The sequence below is a fragment of the Muntiacus reevesi genome, chromosome 3, assembly GCF_963930625.1.
Source record: "Muntiacus reevesi chromosome 3, mMunRee1.1, whole genome shotgun sequence".
Taxonomy (NCBI): Eukaryota; Metazoa; Chordata; class Mammalia; order Artiodactyla; family Cervidae; genus Muntiacus; species Muntiacus reevesi.
In genome coordinates, this window is record NC_089251.1 from 230,279,496 (window position 1) to 230,302,778 (window position 23,283).

Sequence of the window (23,283 nt, forward strand, 5' to 3'; positions counted from 1 at the left end):
GCTTCTCTTTCTATATGATTCATTTTCCCTGTGTGTGTGTTGAGTGTGTGTCTATGTATGTCTGTATGTATGTGTGTGTGCATGTGTGTGAATTCAGAAAAGTTCAAGAACTATGCTGCTATTGCCTCCATACTCTCAGAATCCTCTCAATTACATAGTGGAATGTTTTTATATCTATTGACATTTTACAGCTGTTCATTGATATTTCTATACCAGTATCTATCCTTCGTTATCAGCACATGCAATCAGATATATGGAAATATATACACAAAATAGTAACATTAGTTATGAATGATAGCAATTTATAATAGATAACATAGATTTTTTACTTTCTCTTTTTTTAAAAAATATGGAACGCTTGACAAATTTGCGTGTCATCCTTGTGCAGGGGCCATGCCAATCTTCTCTGTATCGTTCCAATTTTTAGACAATGTGCTGCCAAAGCAAGCAAGATTTTTTACCTTCTTTATGAATTGAGTTTTTTAAACAAATAGAGAAGTGTATATATATATGTGTGTGTGTGTGTGTATGCATACATATATACATATACACATGTTTATGTGTATATATATGTGTATACACATATATGTGTATATATGTGTGTATGTATATATGGGTCTTCCCAGGTGGTGCAGTGGTAAGGAATGCACCTGCCCCTGCAAGAGTTGCAGGTCAGATCTCTGGGTCAAGAAGATCCCCTAGAGTAGGAAATGGCAATCAGCTCCAGCTTCTTGCCTGAAAAATTCCATGGACAGAGGAACCTGGCAGACTTCATCCTTGGGGTCACAAAGAGTAGGGCACATCTGAACAACTGAACAACATGTGCGACTATAGTTCGTGGGGTTTTGTGACCCCATGGACTGCAGCACGCCAGACTTCCCTGTCCTTCACTATCTCCCAGAGTTTGCTCAAACTCATGTCCATTGAGTTAGTGATGCTATCTAACCATCTCATCCTCTACTGTCCCCTTTTCCTCTTGCCCTCAATCTTCCCCAGCATCAGGGTAATTTCCAGAGTTAGCTCTTCGCATCAGGTGGCCACAGTATTGGAGCTTCAGCTTCAGCATCAGTCCTTCCAATGAATATTCAGGGTTGAATCAAAACTTAGATATACTTATTCAGAAAAAAACTTTGAGAATTGGTTATCATTACTGTGGTTAAGAAAATGAAAGACTTTCCCATGCCTACTCAGTAACACACCAAACAATGAAAAAATAGAAAAGGAATAAAGAACTTGAGGAAAGTTGAAAAGCTTTACAATAAAACATGATACTATTACAAACAAGTAAAAATGTAGTGTCAGTTTATTCAGTCATTAGAGATTAAAGATTCATTTGAATTTGAGACTTAGCACTTTCCTCTTTTGAATGATACATATTTAATGACAAAGATTACATTTCACATTTTTACAGATCAAACAGTGTTTGGTATTGCTATAAATAATGATCAAATGATCTTTAGCTGTGATTTATTCATTTAATTAGTATAATCAACCTATAAACACAGGTGACTTAAGGTTGGCCTATACTTTTAGACAAATAATGAATGCTATAACCTTAAAGCCTAAAGTAATTGCCAGTCTGAAAATGATCAAGAGAAAGAAGTGGAAAAGATGTGAAATATACAAGGGCCAAATCCTTGGATAACATAATGGTTCGCATACACAGACTAAAGAGGCTGGTTTAAAAATAATTGCCTAAGTATGTTACTCATAGAGAAAAGTAACAAATAGGGAGACTAAATGTCTGCATGAGCATGCTGGGAAGATTGAAGGCAGGAGGAGAAGGGGACAACGGAGGACGAGATGGTTGGATGGCATCACTGACTCAATGGTCATGAGTTTGCACAAGCTCCGGGAGATGGTGAAGGACAGGGAAGCCTGGTGTGCTGCAGTCCATGGGGTCCTAAAGAGCTGGACACAGCTGAGCAGCTGAACAACAGCAGTGTGTTGTTTACCTTAGGTTTACCTTAGGTATATCCAGAGGAAGAGTTAAAACATAGTATTTAGAACTTGATGAAAAATCTACAGAAGAACTAAAAACAGACATGATATAAGATGCTAATCTTAGAAAATGAGACCAAGAATGAGTTAGTTTTATCATTTTATACAATCCTATGTCATCACAATTTTCAGTATATTCATGTTATTTTTATACTCAAAAATTATTTTTTGGAAGAATACCACTTTTGGCTTCTGAGGCATTATATAAAAGTGTCTTGTTATGAAATATTTCACTTAAAAGGGCTTCCTTGAAAAAAAAAGTGAGGGGGCTTCCCTGGTGGCTCAGTTATAAAGAATCCACCTGCCAATGCAGGATACATAGGTTCAATCCTTAGGTCAGGAAGACCTCCTAGAGAATGAAATAGCAACCCACTCCAGTATTCTTGCCTGGGAAATCCCATGGACAGAGCCTGGGGAGCTACAGTTCATGGGGTTGCAAAAGAGTTGGACACAGCTTAGTGACTAAACAACAACAAATTTAATTTAAAATTTCTTTTAATTTAAAATTTTCCATTCTGATATAGTTCAAAGGAATTTTTTACATAAGTTTTGCTAACTATTTAAAGCAATCTACTATGAATATAAACAACTTACATGCTTTTATAACTTGCCAAAATAAATGACTTTACCACATCTCATAGAAAACTGGATGGTACAAAACCTAAAAAGAATATGTAATATTTGAAAAATAACACTGATAACCCTGACAAAGAGTGAAGGAACACTTTCTAATAAAAATGTAATTTCATGATTCAATGAAATTTTTAATAACAGTTGAGTAAATTAGAAGAAATATTTTGGATATTATTATTTTGTAAATTCTAGTTATTATTCAAAAATACATGCAAAATCACAGAGATCTGATGTATTTTTAACATTTCTGTAACAATCACCTACTTGCAAAAAGTTCATCAAATTCTTAATTAATAGGGACTTACTCTTCTCATTTAAGCAATATAAAATTCAAATTGAAGAAAAAAATTATCCATTAGCCCATATTAATGTTTTTCTATCACTGTTCAGACACTCAAGTACGTGTCCAACTCTTTGTGACCCCATGGACTGCAGCACGCCAGGATTCCCTGTCCTTCACTACCTCCCGGACTTTGATCAAACACATGTCCATCCTGTTGGTGATGCCATTCAACCATCTCATCGTCTTTCATTCCCTTCTCCTGCCCTCAATCTTTCTGAGGATCAGGGTCTTTTCCAATGAATCTGTTCTTTACATTAGGTGGCCAAAGTATTGGAGTTTCAGCTTCAGCATCAATCCTTCCAATGAATATTCAGGACTGATTTCCTTCAGGATGGACAGGTTTGATCTCCTTGCAGTCCAGGGGACTCCCAAGAGTCTTCTCCAACACCACAGTTCAAAAGCATGAATTCTTCAGTGCTCAGCTTTCTTTATGGTCCAACTCTTACATCCATATATGACTACAGGGAAAACCATAGCTTTGACTAGACAGACTTTTGTCGGAAAAGTAGTCTCTGCTCTGTAATATGCTGTCTAGGTTGGCCATAACTTTTCTTCCAAGGAGTAATTGTCTTTTAATTTCATGGCTTCAGTCACCATCTGCAGTGATTTTGGAACCCCAAAGTATAAAAGTCTCTCATTGTTTTCCATTGATTCCCCATCTATTTGCCACAAATGATGGGATTGGATGCCATGATCTTAATTTTTTGAATGTTGAATTATAAGCCAACTTTTTCACTCTCCTCTGTCACTTTCATCAAGAGACTTTTTAGTTCTTTGCTTTCAAAATAGCACTTTACTCTCTGCTACTACTCACAATATATAACCCCAGTCTATTTCCAAGAAAAACACCAGATAAACCACAATGGTGGGAAATTCAACAAAACTTCGCCAGTACTCATGAAAACTAAAACTAACAAAGTCACCAAAAGCAAGAGAAGTTTGTAAAACTGGCATAATCAGAATGAGTCTAAGATGACTCAAAAAAATCCTAGAACCGAAAATGGCATGAAGTGAAAACTAAGAAAATCTGAAAAAGTATGGACGTTAGTTAACAATGTTGTATCAATACTGGTTCATTAACTGTTAAAAGAGTAGTACACCAAAGTAATAGGGGAAATTGTGCATGGAATATATGGAGACTCTGTTTTCTTCACACATTTTATGTAAATCTGAAGCTGTTCTAAAATTATGATTGCTTTGTAAAAGGCATTCAAAAAATAAAATTGAGAGTGGCATAACTTCATGTAGTCATTATATTTTTTCTAAAATATTTCCTTTTAAAGAAAATATTATCTATATTTAAGAGACTGAAATGCAATTTTAAATAGTCTAACTGATTCATTAATCACATCTCTGAAATTCGTTAGGCTTTCCTCCCGTAAGCAAGGAATGGCTGCATATATAGGCATTAACCAGCTGGATCTTTTCATGGCAATCTACTCAAGTTTATCCATCTTGAAATCAATGGCTACTCATGACACTACTGATTGGGTGGCAATGATCAGTGTTGAAGAATAAAAGTGTCAGTAACGACTGAATTGTCTGTGTTGCAGGCTAGTTCAGTTGGTTCTGTGGAAAGTTTATTTCAGGTAGTAAATCTGCAGAGGTTTTCTTATTGGCAATTAGATTTGAAAAACTAGAATCAATGCTGTCATTCCCATTAGCTACTTTAAATTACCTGTTCCTCTACAAGCTTTAGGATGCTGTTTGTTAAATGCTACATGTTCTCCTGGAAAAAAAATTTCTGTTTAGATTGAATGGTCATTTTGATTAGAGCACTAGTGTTTACTTGTTTAAAGCAATTATAGAAACATACACCCTGTTGCAGATATTGTAGTCTTACCAGTCAAGGAACTAGCATGACCTTCAAGAAGGAAAAAAGGAAATAAAATTGGAAGAAAATATTTTTATTAGAATGCAAGGATTTTTAAGATACTGGTAATTTTAAAATAATGTCAAAAATTCTATCATCTTCACTAAAATTTAGCCAACACTTCCTCCTCACACAAAGTGAAGTTTTGCAAGTTTCATGCTTCACATCTGTACATCTCAGCTAGTTCACACATGAGTTGGAAATATAGTTAAAGTACCCTCTCTCTTCTGTCTTAAGTTATGTTGATCCCACCATGTTATAAAACCAGAAGCTGAGAGGAGTAAGAAATGGTACAAGAATAAAAAGCTTTTTCATCTCTCTAAAATTTAAGACGCCAAAACCCTGAATTTTGCTAACATCATAAACAATTGACTAACCCTAGGAAAACAGCATACACTAAACACTATAGCACTTCACATCATCCAACAGTAACACACTATGAAATATTAAATACATCTTATTTGCCATCCTTTAAAATTTTTTTCCATTACTTTGAAATACAGCTCCTAAGCCCTATAAATGAAAGTCATACCTTGAAGTAATTTCTTCAGGTTCTACTAGATGGAGCCAGAGTATAAAAAATATGTCCATGTTAGGCTCTGCAGTCTAAGGATTCTTAAGCTAAAACAGTTTTACTAGCATAATAAAGCAAAGGAAAATGATAAGAAACTGAATTTTTAGTTTTAAAGCTATTTCCTAGGATCAGAATCATGGTTCATTCACATTTTTTTTTTTCTGAAAATTCTGTATATATAAATCTTAGGTGACAGATTTTTTTTTTCTAGAGTCTTTCATTGGCTAAATTTCAGACATTTTCCACCTATATTCTAAAATCATTAGTACTATATAACCATTATTTAAAAATTATACAAAAATCCAGTTTACTCTTGAATTTTAAAATATAGCTTCTTTAATTTCTTGCAAAAAATGAAAAAAGAGGAAAATGACAGTGAAAGAAATGATGAGGTATGTTATAAAACCAGAGTAGTTTATGATAACATAAAAAGATAAGACAAAGAAGAAATGTGAACATAATCAGTTCTATCTATTCTTTTGCATCTTTTTCTTTAAAAAAAAATCTGTTCCCTATATCATGTCATAGGATTTTCTATGTCTAGATTAGTTAACAATGTTAACTAACTCCTTTTGATTTTCAAACAAATAATTTTGACTTTCTACATTGTTAATTAAGAGAATCCAAAAAACAAAACCCAAACTATTAAATGAGTGTTTCCTATTGTAGTTTTTTTATTATAGGAATAATCTTTTTTTCAATATCATTGAAAGTCACAAAATTTTAATGTACAAATAAAACTGAAGCTAAAATATCATTTTTTTAAAACTTTATCCCAAAGATATAGCCTAAAATGTCAATCACAAAAAAGTTAATTTGTTGTCAAACTCATAACACTTTGTTCATTAACATATTTATTCATGTAAATGAAGAAAGTACTCTTGAGGTATTTGGCAGATGATTGAATTTCAGAATGACAAAGTACTTACTTGACTAAGTATTTCACATTTATAAAGTTTATTTTGTCAGTTCTTTTAGCAAATCTTTTGCCTCTAGTTATACATTACCAACTTTTCCAGATAAAGTAATTAACAGCTGGTTGAATAATGAAAATTTTGTCCAATAAGCATTCCTTTTTTATCTTGAAACCAAATATGTTTCTTTTCTGATTCTACCTAATCAACCTAGTTGTTTAGTAATGTGTAAGCACATCCTTTTTGGCCTTCCTGGTGGCTCAGTGGTAAAGAATCTGCCTTGCCAATGTGGGAGATCCGGGTTCGATGCAGGAGACCCGGTTCAATCCCTGGTTCAGGAAGATCCCCTGGAGAAATAAACAGCAACCCACTCCAGTATTCTTGCCTGGGAAATCCCAGGGACAGAGGAGCCTGGAGGGCTACAGTCCATGGGGTCACAAAAGAGTCAGATACAATTTAGTGGCTAAACAGCAACAATCACAAAGCATATCCTTTAGAGATGAGCTGGGCCTATCACCTGAATCATGGAATGAGGGGTCTGTAACATATAGGTTGCCACACAAAAATGCAAATAATCAGTATTAACAATTTAGTTAAGTAACAGTGAAGGTCAGGTTTCAAAAAAAAAAAAATCAGAAATTTTACATGTTTTTGGAGCCATGTTGAAAAAGAAACAAGTTGTTTTGTTGCTTTTTCTACATTTAGTTATTTAAATTAAGATTGTGCTGTTGTGACCATAGAAAAGTCTAGGTGAGATAAATTGTAAATGGAACAGTGACTAGTCACTACTTTAATAAACAAGTAAAAGAGAGGCTGTGATTCTTCAGAATATCTTAATATATAATTCTAATTGAGATTTTAGAAGCTGAATATGATTGCATAAATATTTATAAAATACACAAGTAGGTTATTAGCCAGTTTTTCATTCTTGTGAAATATTTGTAGACATAAATTGACATGTACCGAAGGAAAAAGAGAGAAAATTAAGGCTTACAGTGGCTGGCAGATCTATTGGAATGATGATTTCTAAGAATACCTTGAATGAATAAGTCTTCTTTCAAGGAAATTGAAATTCTTTGTATATATTATTTGTCATGTAAAAGTTGTAGAGATTTAAAGCTATTAAAGTATCTCCCAAAAAAATAAATTCTGCAAATTCATACAATTAGATAATTTACTAGTAAAGTTCTATGTTTAGTAAAGTTCTATTAATAAATAGAACTTTAGTAAAGTTCTATGTTTTTCTTAGAATTATTCAGTTAGAATCAATGTAGGAAAAAAGAGGAGGGGGAGGACTGAAGACAGCAGAAGGAAGAAAAAGTAGAGAAAATAGTGGGCAGTATCTGAAATAAAAAAATAAGTCTCTTGATTTTAATTGTTGATTTAATGAAGATCTTTGATACCCTCAATTCAGTTTACAAATGTTTTCAAAGAAAACGTCATGACATACAATAGGTATGTGCATAACATTGCTTTTGTATCATGTGACATATCTCCTTTTATAATCATTGATTTTTATTTTTGACTGAAATTGAGGATGCAAATTCTCTGAATCCTGCTCTCATTAGTGTTGTTAAGTAGATTATATGTGTTTTGTTTATTTTTTGTGTTATTTTGTTTGCTGTTTTTAAATTTTTTCATACAGCCTAGTGTGAACTTCTATACATGATACTTTTGACTTGCTATCACCTATTCTTTTACTAATAATGTTGAATCAGAATATGCAACTATTGGAAACAAGTAGGTAAATAATCATGATGCTAAAATTATTTCTTATGTGATGCTTAAACAGAAGAATATTTTACTGTGTGCTTTTAATATAGTGTAGTTACTTTGGTGGAGAATACCAATGACATATGTTAAAACTTCCCAAAAAAGTGTGTATATAGAATTCCCCCTTCTTTAACAAAATATAACTTTGTCTTCTTAATCTATCAAAAAGGAAGGGGAGTCAATATTAGCTTATTGTTATTAAAATATGAATTATTTTTACAAACAAACTAAAAATACATGTAGGTTTCCTTAGCAGCAAGCAGCATATTTTTATCTTCTAAGAATTTTATGTATTAACATGGACAAAATTTTGGACTATCATCTAAAATTGAAGGATTGGAATTTAAGATTTTTTCCTTCATGAAAGGGAAAAATAGACTACAATGTAATCAGCAATTACTGAGTGGGGATAAAATGGGGCATATTATATGTTTATATCATTCCTTGCTGCCATTTTTGTCAAGCTGCTGCTAAGTCGCTTCAGTCGTGTCCGACTCTGTGCGACCCCATAGGCGGCAGTCCACCAGGCTGTCCTGTCCCTGGGATTCTCCAGGCAAGAACACTGGAGTGGGTTGCCATTTCCTTCTCCAATGCATGAAAGTGAAAAGTGAAAGTGAAGTCGCTCAGTCGTGTCCGACTCTTAGCGACCCCATGAACTGCAGCCCACCAGGCTCCTCCGTCCATGGGATTTTCCAGGCAAGAGTACTGGAGTGGGGTGCCATTGCCTTCCCTGCATTTTGGTCATATGTCTACATTAAACATTTTAGAATGTAGCTGATATCAAAATTTACATGGAGAAATATTTTGAATATTATCCAATTCTATTCTATATTGGGATAACTGAATACCTTTCTCTCCTCTACCCCATGTCTACATAAGATATTTTAAAGTATTCTGGATAGTCTGTCAAAATACAGCTTTTGTTGAATATTAAATGAAGAAGAGCTCAAAGTCATTCAGTGCACCCCGAAGGTCAGCAGTGGAGTAAGTTCAAGTCTGCTTTCCATTCTTACCAATCTTATTTATCAGCTCCTTAAGAATCCCAGATGTTTATAGTTGAAAAGCACATTGCAGATGGTTTTGTCCAATCCACAGACTCTTTTTTTCAGAGGAAACAGAAGTCCAAGAATTTGTCTTTTAAGTTCAAGTCTGTACAATTAACATGTAGCAAAGATCCTAGAATTCATTCTTACTGATTTAAATCCTTGCTCTCATATAACTTTTGCCCAAATTCCAGATGAGCAATTATAATCAAAATGTATATTACTATAGGTTCACATTTCTCCCAATAAAATTAGAAGATGGTTTTAAGTTTTTGAAGGGCTATGGGATAAATGATCATTGTTATTGGGGCAACATGAACTATGATGTTGAATCATTCATCCTTCAGACCTGGCTTTACACTGGAAACAAAAAGCTGAGAAGGGCAAAAGAGAAAAGAATGCAATGATAGTTTGGTTAGCCATGGTTTTATGATGACTATTTTTGAAAAGCAAAGATTAAATAAAATGTATGCCTTCAGAACAAATGATTGTTAAGATCTATTGAATGAGCAAATATCAGAGATTCTATAAACTCAGGTCATACACTGACAAAAGACTCATTGGATGTTTTACTATAGAATATGAACTTCCTACATAAAAAAGGAAACTGTATATAGAAACAAAAAATGGATGTTCATTTTATGCTTTGTGTTACCTTGTATGGATAATTTATTTAACACTAAAATGGATATCAGAAGTACTCTATTATTTCACAGAATAGCAAGTTAAAGTGCTATGGGATAGCCAAACACTTGCCTTCTAACCTTACTGCGGGAAGGTCAGTTTAGAATCTCATCGCTAGATGGCATTGTTACACTTGAATACAATTTGAATAACACACTGATCAAATGAGCTAGTTAAATTAGTAGACAATTATCCCTGTTCTACTCCTCCTTTCATGTGATGAAACTGGTTCCTTATAGCCCGCAGGATAAGTCCGATAGGATGCCCCCGGTCAGTCAGGGCTGTTTTTTCACAAGCTCTCTCTTCCCAGCTTTCACCTCAATCCGTCATCCAGATTTGACACCACATCGTTCCAACAGTACTCAGAAATGACATGTATATAATGTGGAATATTGTGCACATTTACAGCCAGGGCTCTTTCTTTTAAACATTGCTTTCTGTATCTTGGCATCTCTGTTCTGCCTAGCTGGGTGTTCTTCACTTTCCATGTGTAAACGAACTCCTACACCAAAACTTTAAACATCATCATCATCATTATTTTCAGTATTACTATTATTTTAAAGAAAAAGCAGAGAATAGCATAACTGATTTTTATCATTTTCTGTTAGCATTTTCAAATTTCCACGGAGCTTCCTTACAGGCTAATGAAGGCCCTGAGACACACAGGGCAACACTAACACTTGGTATTTTTATGATTCAGTTCCATTAATGCTGCACATTATAAATCAAGTTAAGTGGCATTTCTATCGAAAGAGGTTCTTCTTTGCTTGTTTATTTCCTTAAGATCAACAAGGCCAATTCAATAAGCCCAGGAACCCATTTTCTTCCCTAGAATAGTTCCCTTTGTTTCCCCATGATATTGTAATCTAGCACTTTTCCTGTTCTAACTGAAAAGCCACTGGGGAAGGGAACCATTCCATTATAAGTGTTATCAAAAATCAATACTATTCCATTTTTAAATGAATACAAATCTAAAATGCATTGTAAATTGTACCTGGCCTATATGCGTAAGTGATACCACCCAATCATTCTGTGTGTGATTATAGTACATCACATTTGCATATTTCAGAAGACATAAGGACAATGCAGTGTGAGTGGCAGTGCTAGAAATACCTACCCACGTCACAGAATGATATTTTTGTTTTATTAAGGCAATAGGGCCCAATGGTTTTGGCAGATTGAGATAGGGCTGTAGTTTACATCTTCTACTTAGGATGACTACTTTGTTCTTTTTCAGATATCTGCCTACCCCTCAACTCAGTACTTTCTCATGAATGTGGAAAATTAACTCTTTTGCATTTCTTCAACAAAAACCTTCTCAGCATATATTTTCAGCTCCTATTACGAGAATATAGAAACCATAGAGTTGAGTGTGCAAAAATACAAGCCACCCAATGAATTCTATACTGTAAACTGTTAATTATCAAAGGACATGTAAACATTAAAGCCAATTAAGAGTAAAACAAATTAAGACTGCTCATGAAAGTTCAATTTGCCTATGAGTATGTACCGAGCACAGAAAAAGTTCTGTAGAAATTTATAGTATGATGCAAGTTTCTGTTGGAATGCTGTCACAATAGGTAACAGGAAACTGTTAAAAAAAAATAAATAATGACTGTTCAGTCTAGGTCTTTAACCAGTTAATTGAAAGAAAAGATAAATCCTATTACTATAGTTCTCAACAATTATAATACTGAAATTTATAGTAATATGCCATGTAAATTTATAAGATTTTAGATAACCTTCTTGACAAAGTACCTAGAATCAAGATTTTTAAGTTCAAACTTGAATATATCTTTTTACCTTGTAAAGTATATTTAATTTATTCAGAAAATCTGTTCATATATGTCATACAGGCTTACTAAGATGTTAGAAGCATATCATTTTTATGCAGGCCAACATTTTCAAAAAATTCCTTTTGGTTTTCATTTACTTCAAATTCCTTATAATGCATCTGAGAACCACAAAGTAAAATGCTTCTGATTCAGAATTTGTCTGTATTTAATTTATATTTCCTGAGAGAATGTATTTTACTACTTAAATTATGAATGAAAGAGGGAACTTTTTCAATATTATTTATTTGTATGATTTCTTAACTGGAGTGTCACCTAATGAATTTTAATGTTGAAAATGAAACCTAGCTGTCATTCTACTAGTGTTCTGATGAACTCCTTCATTTAAATTGTACATGCAGCAAATTAAAGATTTTTAGTTACTTTTACCAAAGTCAAAATGTCACTTCTTAATATAATTTATGATAAATGTGCATTTTGTTTAGGAAAAAGGAAGTTTATTCCTTGTAGAAAAAAAATAATGATTTATTTGTATTAAAACTCTGAATTGCTGAAGGATATTTTGATTGCTTTGCCCTGATTGTCCTAGAGAACTGATATGGTTATGATGTTAGCTCCTACAATATACGTATCCTACAATATATTTTTCACATGAGTGTCTCCCAAGTTCACTCACAGTATACCTCTCTTTCTCTCTTTCTTGCTGACAGGCTAGCATTAGCTGTTTATTTCTTGGGTATCAATTTTAAAATTATATCTGAAGCTTAAAAAAGATATACATTTGCATCAAAACTCTTGAAATAACTATATATATATCAGTACCCTAAGGGAAAATAGAATGCCTTCCCAAGGCATAGAACTTCATCTGAAAAAGTTTACATGTAATATAATTTTCAATATTTATGTCAATCAAATTTAGCTAAACTTGTTTTGTTCAACACATTGACTAAATATGTTTTTAAATAAGAAGCTGAAATAAATGAAAAGCCAAACCACCACTTATATTATTTGATTATTAATTCCATAGAACTTCTCTTGGAGATTTTACAAATAAATTCTTGTCTATAAATAATCATGCTGAAATCAAAATAATAGACAATGGTTATTTTGTTTGCAGTCTGTATGTTTATAATTCTGTTTTAAGATTGCCTTGAAGTAAGATAGTGTACTTAAAGGCAAATTCAGAAGAGGCAGATGGTATTAGAAACTTAGTTTTATTAGCATGCTTGTAATTTTTTTAAGCATTGTCTTTAAAAAAATGCTTTATTGAAGTATAGTTGATTTATAATGTGTCAATTTCTGTTGTACTACAAAGGAATTCGTTAAACACATATAAACATTCTTATTCATAATCTTTTCCATTATGATTCATTATAGAATGTTGGATGCAGTTCCCTGTGCTATACAGTGGGACCTTGTTGTTTATCATTCTATATATAATGCTTTGCATCTACTAAGCCCAAATCCCAAACCACCTCTCTGAGACTAAAAAGTATTGTTTATAATTACTGGGATTCAGGTACAAGGATTACTCTTTTTTTTTTTTTTTTTTAATAAATTGCATTGATGGTTTTTCCATCAAAAAATGAGTTAAGATGAAAATAGTCTTTAATTATTATGATTATAAATGCATTTCACTAAAAACCCTACAATGCATTAATAGTGTTATTGATTTTATAAAATGAGTTCATTTTGGGTTAACACAAAGCTCTCTCAAGGGGTGGATGATGAGAAGTAAGTGGTTTCTTTGTAGGCATAAATGTCAAAGGGCAGGATGGCATAGTGGAAGAAAACCCAAGACTGAAATTCGGTGACCTAACTCCTCCTCCTTCCGTTTTTATTAGCCATGTCACCTTTGCCAAGTTTTAGCCATCACAAATTCCCATTTTCCTCACCTGTAAAATGCTATTACCAAAACTTGCCTAGATTTTCCTATGAATAAGTGAATAATGAAAGTATTTTGATAACTGTAAGTTATTATAAATGCAAGGTGTTAATACCCTGCACATCTTTCTGGTGGGATAAATAGTTCTCATGAATATGGGAAGTTAAGTTTTGTCTGCTTTTAAAATTTGGCAGTGTTTAATAGTCAGGTATACAATCTGGCAGTTCACAAAAAGTGCCTTGTCTTTTATACCAAAAATAATTTGACATTTTGGTAAAAATGGAAAGCATTTAGAATCTGAAGATCAAGTTGACAGTAATTAGAAAGATTTTACTCTCAAGCTACCTCACATAAGTTCTCACAGAAATGTTTCTTAATATCACTATATTTCTATATAAAGATATATATATATATATATCTTTTTATGAAGGAATATATATTAATATAGAACATATGACACATATATGTATATGGGTAAGCATACACATACACACACTCACACAAAGTCATTCTACATCATTGAGATGGAGAAAACTGAAAATGACTGCCCTGGGATCAGATACTTAGTCTTCATTTTATTTCATTTTAAATATCAGATTTGAAATTAATCCAAAGACCACCATGGAACAGAAAAATGTATGTGTCAACATCATCTTTGAAAACTAAACTTTGCCAGGCACAAGCCCTATTTCAGTCCTCAATTCAATTTGATGCAGATAACGAGATTAATTCACAGGCTTCATTTTAATATTGTCTTTATTTTTAAAAAGCCCATTGATGGTGTCAAAGATTTTGATTAGATAATTTGATCACATTTCTCAAGCCAGATACAAATTAAAGTTGGAGCTAAAACAGAAAATCTTACTGTTTACTATTCAGAACAATCTTCCTATTTCAGGAAATGGCAGCGCTCCAAAAGCCACATGTGTACAAATGAAAATTCATAACATGTTATTCAAACTCCTGTTGTATTTGTGCAATTTACTAATTAGATATGGTAAGTATCAGCACTGAAATATCATAGTAATAGCATTCAAAGGCAAAAGAATCTCCTTTTCTCTGTTCACTTCTCTTTATGAATGATATAAAAGTCTTTTTTGTAGCATAACTACCATCTATATCAAATATAAGGTAAAACCTTAAGAGTGCAGTGCATATTTTAACAGGAGATTAGTTTTCTGTGTGAGAAATGGAAAGACTCTGATGAAAGGATACTCTAAGTTTGGTGATATCTGTAATAAATCAAAGTAATACTCATGTATACAAACTAATTTCTTTTTCAAATCAAGTTCATTATGTTCTAAATATAACAGTTTATTTGACCTCTTTGAATCTCAACCTGTAAACTTATAAAAAGAATGATTTCTTCTCAGATTTATCACTTCATTTTCTAGAAACATATTTATCTACCTTGTAGAATTTTTGGAAATTGATCCATCATGTATATATACTAGCTATACATAATTTTATGGATAGCATATTTAATTGCAGGTAACTGGTTTTTAAAATTAGAGAAGGTGTGTTTGTGCAATTTTTGCCAAGTAAAAAACCAGTGACTCTCCAGTTCCCATAATTACCTTCTTTAGGTATGATCCCCATTAATTTTCTTCTGAGATTTTTTTAAAGTGAAAATATACCTATTTATTGAATATTTACTGAGCCAGACATTGTAGTAGCATTTTATATAAACTTCATGATTTAACCTCTTCCTATAGCTGAGACCATACTTTCTGACAAGCCATTTTACTAACTTAGGAAACCAAAACTTAGAGAGATAAAATAATTTTCTCAAATACCATATTGTAGTGGTGCTAAAATTTGAACCTAAATATGTTTGATTTAAAAACTTAACTTTCTTACTCACCATAATGCATATACTGACTGCTAGTTTTAGTCTCAGCCATTTCTCATCAACAGAAGAAACTGACTACTAATATAGATCATACTTGTGTAAATATCTGTTCGTGATGAAGATCTGCCAGTAAGGTTTTCAAGGTTGACACTGTTAGCAGTCACAAATTTCTTGCTTTCCAATGTGAAAGCATCTCGAATGTACAAACTTCAGGACTCTGGAGTCAGGACATGTTTTTCATGCCAACCTAAACAGAAAACACTTAATTCATTTTCAAAAAGGGATGAAAGGGAATAAATGTAATGAGCGCCTACTGTCTCCCCCAGGTTCCCATGGCAGCAAAGCAGGCTCAAGAGCCATCAGACAGTGAGAAAAAAGAGACACAGAATGGGAGGTGCTGGATCTCTCACATGGAATCACATCAGAGAGAAAAGCGGAGCTGAGGCAGTGTGATGCCTGGGAACTGAGGCCGAGGCACAGATCAGGGGGATGTTGGGCCGACTTCAGTAGTATGTTCCAACCTCCTTATTTCTCATCTCCTCAACCCAAGTTTGACGATCTGGGGACAAACCTGCCTCTGTCCATCAGTCTCTACTCTTTTTCCTCAATTTATTTCCTTCATTATCTTTTCCTGTTTGTTTCCTTCCCTACTTACTTCATACATAGGGAGACACTCTTGAAAAAGCCTATGCTTACACATGCACACATTTGTCTTTTTTAATCTCTCATAGCTTCTCATTGTGTTCTGTGACACAAACTGAGACAATCCCTACCACACTCTCAACATATCCCTGTTAAAAAAAAAAAGAAAAATAACTTTCAGATTTCTGAGAGACTGTAGAGTTTTTAGTAGGCTATGTAGACACAGTTTAAGAAAAGGAAATTCATGTGGTAAATGACTTGTATTGATAAAAAATGAATATGTTTTCCACAGAATATGTTTTATATGAGTGAATGTGCACACAAATACATACACAGAAAGTTTTATAATTCACAAACTAATCTTTATTGTTCTCTTCAACAGTTAACTACTCAAAAGCCAAAGCTACTTACTGAATGGTGTAAGATTTTGTATCTCTTAGTTCCCATATCAGCTCAAAGGTGCACTGCCAACACAATCTCTTCATACATGGGCCTGATTCCCTTCCTTTGCTTTCCTTTATGTGCTAAACATAGATCGGGAAATCAAGGGCTAAATACACTATATTAAGTAACAGTTTAATTAACACTTACAGAATTGTGTGGGAAGATCCCCTGGAAGATGGAGAATCCCATGGACAGAGTAGTCTAGTGGGTTACAGTGCATGGGATTGCAAAGAGTCAGACATAAGCAATTTAGCATACACACAGAATTGTATACTCATCATTCCCACCTTCGTTTATCTAATCTTTAATATATTTTTGAATTTTTAATATTTTTTTCAGTTAAACAAACAGTGGTATACATAGTGTTAGACACTTGGATCATTTTCAACATTAGGAAATTACACTTTTATTCTTTTTTTCCCCTGAGTATCCTGGTTATAATAACCAGGCTGGCCGGGGAACGGGGGTGTTCTAGCTAAAAATAAAGATATTTTTTCCTCTCTCCTAGAAAATCTGATATATTATGGCTGACATGGTACCAGATAATCCTTATGGTAGGATACATTTGCAACACAGTGGGGTAGTGGTAATAATGAGTATTTGCCCAAATTAATCCAGGCTGTAGTGTTTTTGGAACTCTGCATTCAAATGGGTATATTTTTCCTTTTCTCCTTTGCCTTTAGCTTCTCTTCTTTTCTCAGGTATCTGTAAGGCCTCCTCAGGCAACCATTTTGCCTTTTTGCATTTCTTTTTCTTGGGGATGGTCTTGATCACTGCCTCCTGTACAATGTCACAAACCTCCGACCATGGTTCTTCAGGCACTCTATCAGTTTTTAAAACAAATTTTTGAAAGACTTCTTGTATCAAAATAATTTGAGTTACCACTTTTCCACTTTAGATAGAATTTATCTAAAATCAATACCATAATGCTGATTTAGGTGCTACACAGAAAATCACAACACTTGGGTTGTGATACCAACACAAAGAACTTGGGAACTGAACACTTCTGTGGAGCAAAGATTACTTAGCTGCTAATTACTTAATTCATTGCACAGTATTTGGAGTAACATCTTGAATGCCAGGAGTAAAGGGCAGTAGACAAATATTCAATAAATTTTTAATCATTAATGAATTCATATTATCATTGCTGTTTCTAGAATTCTCTAACGTTGGATTTTTTGTTAGTGATTCGTGATGTTGGGAACGTATGAAGAAAATCAACTTTTATCAAAAATACACAATTCAAGGAATAATAATTTCCTGCCAGTGCAGGGAACACAGGTTTGATCCCTGGTCTGGAAAGATCTGACATGCTATGAAGCAATTAAGCCCATGCATCTAAGCCCATTACTGAGCCTGCATTCTAGAGACCATGAGCCACAACTACTGAGCTCATGTGCTGCAACTACTGATACCCACATGCCTAGAGCCTGTGCTGGGCATCAAGAGAAGTCACCGTGATGAGAAGACCTTGCACCACAACAAAGACTGGCCCCTGCTCACCACAGCTAGAGAAAGCTCATGCACAGCAATGAAGACCCAGTGCAGCCATACATTAAAAAAAGGAGAAAAAATTAATTTATACAATTCAAGAATCTTCCTAGGCCTGCCAAATCACATTCTCTAGTCGTACAGAGTAGAAATAAATATTTTTAAACAGTTATTTTCTTTTGATACCCTCATTACCCTGATCCCTTTTCTAGTAAAAGTATAATGTTCTCCTTGGGCAGTAAGCCATAGCAATCCAGAGTAGAGAAGTGCATATTGACTGAATAAAGCAATGCTGAATGATGAGAAAATGAAAATAGCTTTTGTTTCCCATGCTCGTCATAATTCATGCTCATTTTCATAATATTTATGGAAAGAGATAACGGATGGCCTCATGAACCATGAGGAAACATGGTAATAATCCACCCTCTGAGAGAAGAGTTCTGGTTATGTAAAACAAGTACTAGTTAAAATATTTTACAGTGTATTTTGAATGTGCTAAAATGCTTATTTTTTAAGCAGATAACTTTTTAAGCTGAGTCATACAGGTATGTTTAATACTATAATTAGTTTTGCCTCCCCCTGTCTTCAAGATCTACCATCTAGAAACAAAAGCTATTTTTAGAGGTGATCAAATACAATGTTGTTGCTGTTGTTTTAATGCTGTAAACCTATTACTAAATTTAGAATAAGAAAAATTCACCTTTAAAAAAGATTTTTACTGTAAGCACATTTTTATTTGTATTGTCCTCAAAAAAGAAAGTTCATATTTACAGTCTGAGATATTTTCCTTTTAGTTGAATGCATAAATAAAATAAAAGTGTGTTTATATAAACTGATTTATGAAAATCTAATGTGAGATCTTATCCTACCACATGCTCTGCAGTCTGGAACATTCAGACTTGATTTTACCTTTATAAGGCTCAGTGTCATTGAGACAGTTAAATGTAGAGTTCCACATATTTTATAAGTGTGGGCACCAGTCTTTTCCCCTCAAAATGAGAGTTGGGGGTGTCCCTGGTGACTCAGTGATAAAGAATTTGCCTGCTAATGCGAGAAACATGGGTTTACTTCCAGCCAAAAATTAAATAAATAAAGGAACTGCATAATGCATTATCAAAGACTCTTCTGGCTTGGGAAAAGAAAAAGGGAAAAAAAGAAGCTCTGTTTAGTTGTATGCTTGGTAGTAGAGAAATGAGAGAGAAAGTGAGAGAGATGGGATGTCCAACCAGGTAGCTGATTGTAGCGAGGTAGCTTGGCCTAGCGCCATTAGATAAAGCTGTTAAACAAATGAAATTTACTTTTCACATTCTTCTTCAGTGCCAGTCAGTTGGGTGTTTTTAATCACTGTGAATTTTCAGAGTCCTTCTAAAATCATTACTAGAATGTGAGAGGTTAATCCCACCTCCTGACCTCATAGAGCTATGGGCCAAACCTTTGGAATTCTAAAAGGCAGGGAGGTCTCCTTCCTTCTGATTTAGTTTCACAGGCTCCTGGGACATCAATTTTTAAAGGCCCAGTCAACAGATTACAGAAACCATTCAAGTTAAATTTTTATTAGGAAAAAAAAATTACAAATACTCTTTCCTGTGAACATATAAACTTAAATATCTTTTGGGGAGGAATAGGAAAGGGGATGGAGCAAAACATGTGAGAGATTTTTGTAATGTGAATATGCAGCTCTAAGATTAAAGGATTTTTCTAGTGGTTCTATTGAATAATTAATATCAATTACTATTTCCAAGGGCATCAAAACTTATTAGAAATAATTGGCCAGGGCTTTTATAGGAAGCATATCTGGGAAATAACTAGGGACAATAGATCTGGGCATACTAAACATCTAGAAAATCTTTCATTAGCTCCAATTTTCAAGAATGAGTTCTAATCTCTGATAGGACTCCAGCCTATTTCTAAAGAGGGTACTAACCTTCTATCAATTGTTCTTAAAATCTTTTTCTTAGAAATTTAATATATGGGACTTATTTTCAGCTTCAAATCTGTACTATGGAAGATACACCTTGTTGTCGGTGACAGGAATTCTAACTGTATTGGATTTTTTTGTCATTTATACAGGATTTGTTTTCAATCCAGTAATTTGAGGTGAATTCCCTCATTTCCCATCTGTTCCCATGACCCTCTGGCTTGCAAATCACAATATCTGAAAGGGTCCATGCCCTGAATGATTGGTGTTCTCACAGTCTTGGCAGAATCAGAATTGCAGGGCAGAGGAATTTCACTTATGAATACTATTGTTGATAAGTAAAGCTAGAATTTTGGGTATGTGTGATTTGGCTTTTCCTAGTTATGGTGAAGTATCTGCTGTACTCTGTTGGCATTTGTAAGGCCAAATCATTGGGTTAAGGTTTTGGTTTGTACCTGTGAATCAAAATAAAGCAAAATACCCTCCGTAGAAATCAAACACATCCTCAGCATCAGTGTCAACAAACTTTAAAGCCAAATCAGTTGACTCAGATTTAGACCAAACTAGAGCCAGCTTAACCTGAAACTCCCGAAAGTTCAGCTACTTAATCTAATCCTTTCTCACACATTATATTGATTTGGGAATCCTCCAGAATTTATGACAGTAGATGTCTCATTGCAAAAACTAAAACTAGGGGAAAGATGGTCCTCTTGAAATCTTACAAAATTTCAGTTTTCCCTTATAAAGCAATCATAATGCTAGAACCCCTCAGGGAATCTGAGCACCCAGTTAATGAGGGTGGTTTGTTGAGACTTGAGTTAATGAGGGTGTTGTTGAGGCTTGAGAACACTGAACAGTTGATAAACCCCTGCAGTCTTGTTATGCCACCAAAATTATTATTGCTAATCTGGAAGATAAGGGATGCCTGCTGAGTTACTTGGGTGGCAGCCTATAGAAGAATCTTTGTTGCATTGAAATTGACCTGCACGCCTACATTTTCTTTAGGCAAAATGGGTGCATGAGTTTCCCAGGGATCTGGGTCAAACCAGGAAGAGAGCCGAGGCAATGGTAAGCTTGGAATCTCACCAATATGACTCTTAGAGGAGTAAGCCATCTTCTGTAGAGAAGCTTGTGGACATTTACAAATTTCAGCAGCAAAGGATCAAGATATCTACCATTAGAGTAGAGTACATCCACCAAGGCTATGAGAACTGCAAATTAAAGACTATCAGTTATTGAAATAGGGCTCCATAGAACCCTTCATGGATAACCATGAAGTAATCCACAAATGTAAGTGTTGTCTTAAAACACCTGCCAGGTCATCTTTACCTTCTCCCATTTACCTGCTATTCAGTATCTTCCTTTCAGATGAATCATAGTCTGGTCATGATGGGGTAAACAGTAGATGAAAAAACTGAGGTAAGAATGAAGGCTTTTCTCACTTGCCCACATTATCACCTGCAACAGCCCCTAAGTAGAAAATGGATGTGTATTAACATTAATTTGTTTGAATTTTTAATTGCTAAAGTTGCTAAATATTACTGATTACTAAGTTGGAAATTTAAACTAACAAAGGCATGCACTGCTAAATTTTCTTGCAGGAAGAGGATAAATTTCCTCTTCCAAAAAATGTTGTAAACGATAAGAGACAAAACAATATGTCCTATATAAGATAATCGCATCTTCACAATGATTCAAGTAAATTGGTTTTGCCTATTAAATATTGTCTAACTATTTCTTCTTCTTAACAAAGTGCTTTAGCCCCTAGAACTTTGCTTATATAACTTTACCATCCATTTTGACCAGTTGGAAAACATTTTTTCAACATTCAGTGCAAATACCATCTCTTAAGTCAAAATTTTCCAGAAGTACACAGAAATTATGCACTCCCTCACCTATTCCTTCCTAGGACTTCTTGTTACCTGATACTTTGCATATATTCATATTTTTATAAACATGTCTCCTTTGAAAGATTTTGAGATTTTTTAAAGAGATTTGTTGCCTTAGCAACCAGCAGTGTGGTTACCCACTATATTATATTTAATATAAATACATTTATTGAATTAATAAATGCATATATTTGAAATTATAAAGTTTATACAAACAACTGACTAGAATTTCCCTTACAGTATCTTCCAGTCACTTATTGACTTCCATGTAGAAGTCTGAGCTGTCTTCCAAATTTCAATCATTCAAATATTTAAAAATATTTTAAATGGACTCCCTGAGTATCTCTTATTTTCCCCTTATTATTCTTTTTATAATATCATGATAAAATCATTTACAATTTGATCACAATAGTATTAAGGGTTCTCATGTGTAAGCAAAAGAGTCAATATTGGCACACATCAGGAGAGAAAAATACTGTAAGTGTAGGTCACAAATAAGAAGGCTGGAAAAAACAGGCTTTGAAATTGGAAACAAGGCAGACATGGAAAGAATCATCATGTGAAGGTATCATTTAAGGTATTCTTGCTATTTAATTTGACTCAAGTCTAGAAATTGATAACGCTCTACTACCTGTATTCATATTCCCGTTGAAGTCAGGAAGTCTTTTTTCCAGCCTACAGAGAGCAGTCTAAAGTGTTTTTGTTTTTACTTTCAAAACTCAAGTCTATCTCATTCCTGCTGTTGAAACATACAAGTTAAAAAAAAAGAAAATAGAGTACCTAGTTTTCAATCTGTGACTTATCTGAAAATTTAGATATATGAGTTGCCTTTAATTTCTTCAAGTTGTAAAATGATGTGCAGTCTTTGTTTTTTAGAAGATGTTCATATAGTTCTAAGGAATTGGAAACCTAAATCACTATTAGTTCAATAAGAACTTCCTTGTCTCACATATCTCTCCATCATTCCAACCTGGTAGGTGTCAGAAGACACATTAGCCAGCTAGGAAGGAAGATTATTCTTTCACTGGGAATTTTTTCATTTTCTTTCTTTCTTTTTTTTTTTTTTTAACATTTATTTCCCTTAATGAAGAAAATACTTTACTCTTTGACTCCTTCCAAATCCTTGAGAAATTTCTTGATACTTCCAGGTTCTCTGTATTATATTCTGCTTACCTCTCTGAGTGGACAGGACCTACACATCCCTCATGTAGCCAACAACTGGTCCATCAGAAGCCCTCACAACATTTTTTCCCCCAATAAACCATGGGAATTCAGGCTACCCAAATGCAGCTACTTCTTTTTGGTTTGTCGATCAGTGGTAGATGGCTCATCTTTTGTCTCTGACTTTTGCTGAAAGAAATTATATATTAGATCCTCTGTAACTTTCAGCACTCTAAGAGAGTCATATTTGACTAGCTGAGCAGTCTCACTGAACTCTCTGATTAGATTTGAGATGATAATTAGGCACATTAATCTTCTTCCCTTTGTGAAAGGGAATTTAGGCTCTACATATTAAAAAAAAATATTTTCT

General features: G+C 33.9%; 1 non-coding gene across 1 annotated transcript; it reads right to left on the bottom strand.

Annotated features, from left to right (window-relative positions):
• Positions 1–343: 343 nt before the first annotated feature.
• On the bottom strand, positions 344–447 carry LOC136165682 (U6 spliceosomal RNA). Its single transcript, XR_010662685.1, has one exon. It is a non-coding gene; the product is annotated as a U6 spliceosomal RNA (small nuclear RNA).
• Between the last annotated feature and the right edge of the window lie 22,836 nt (positions 448–23,283).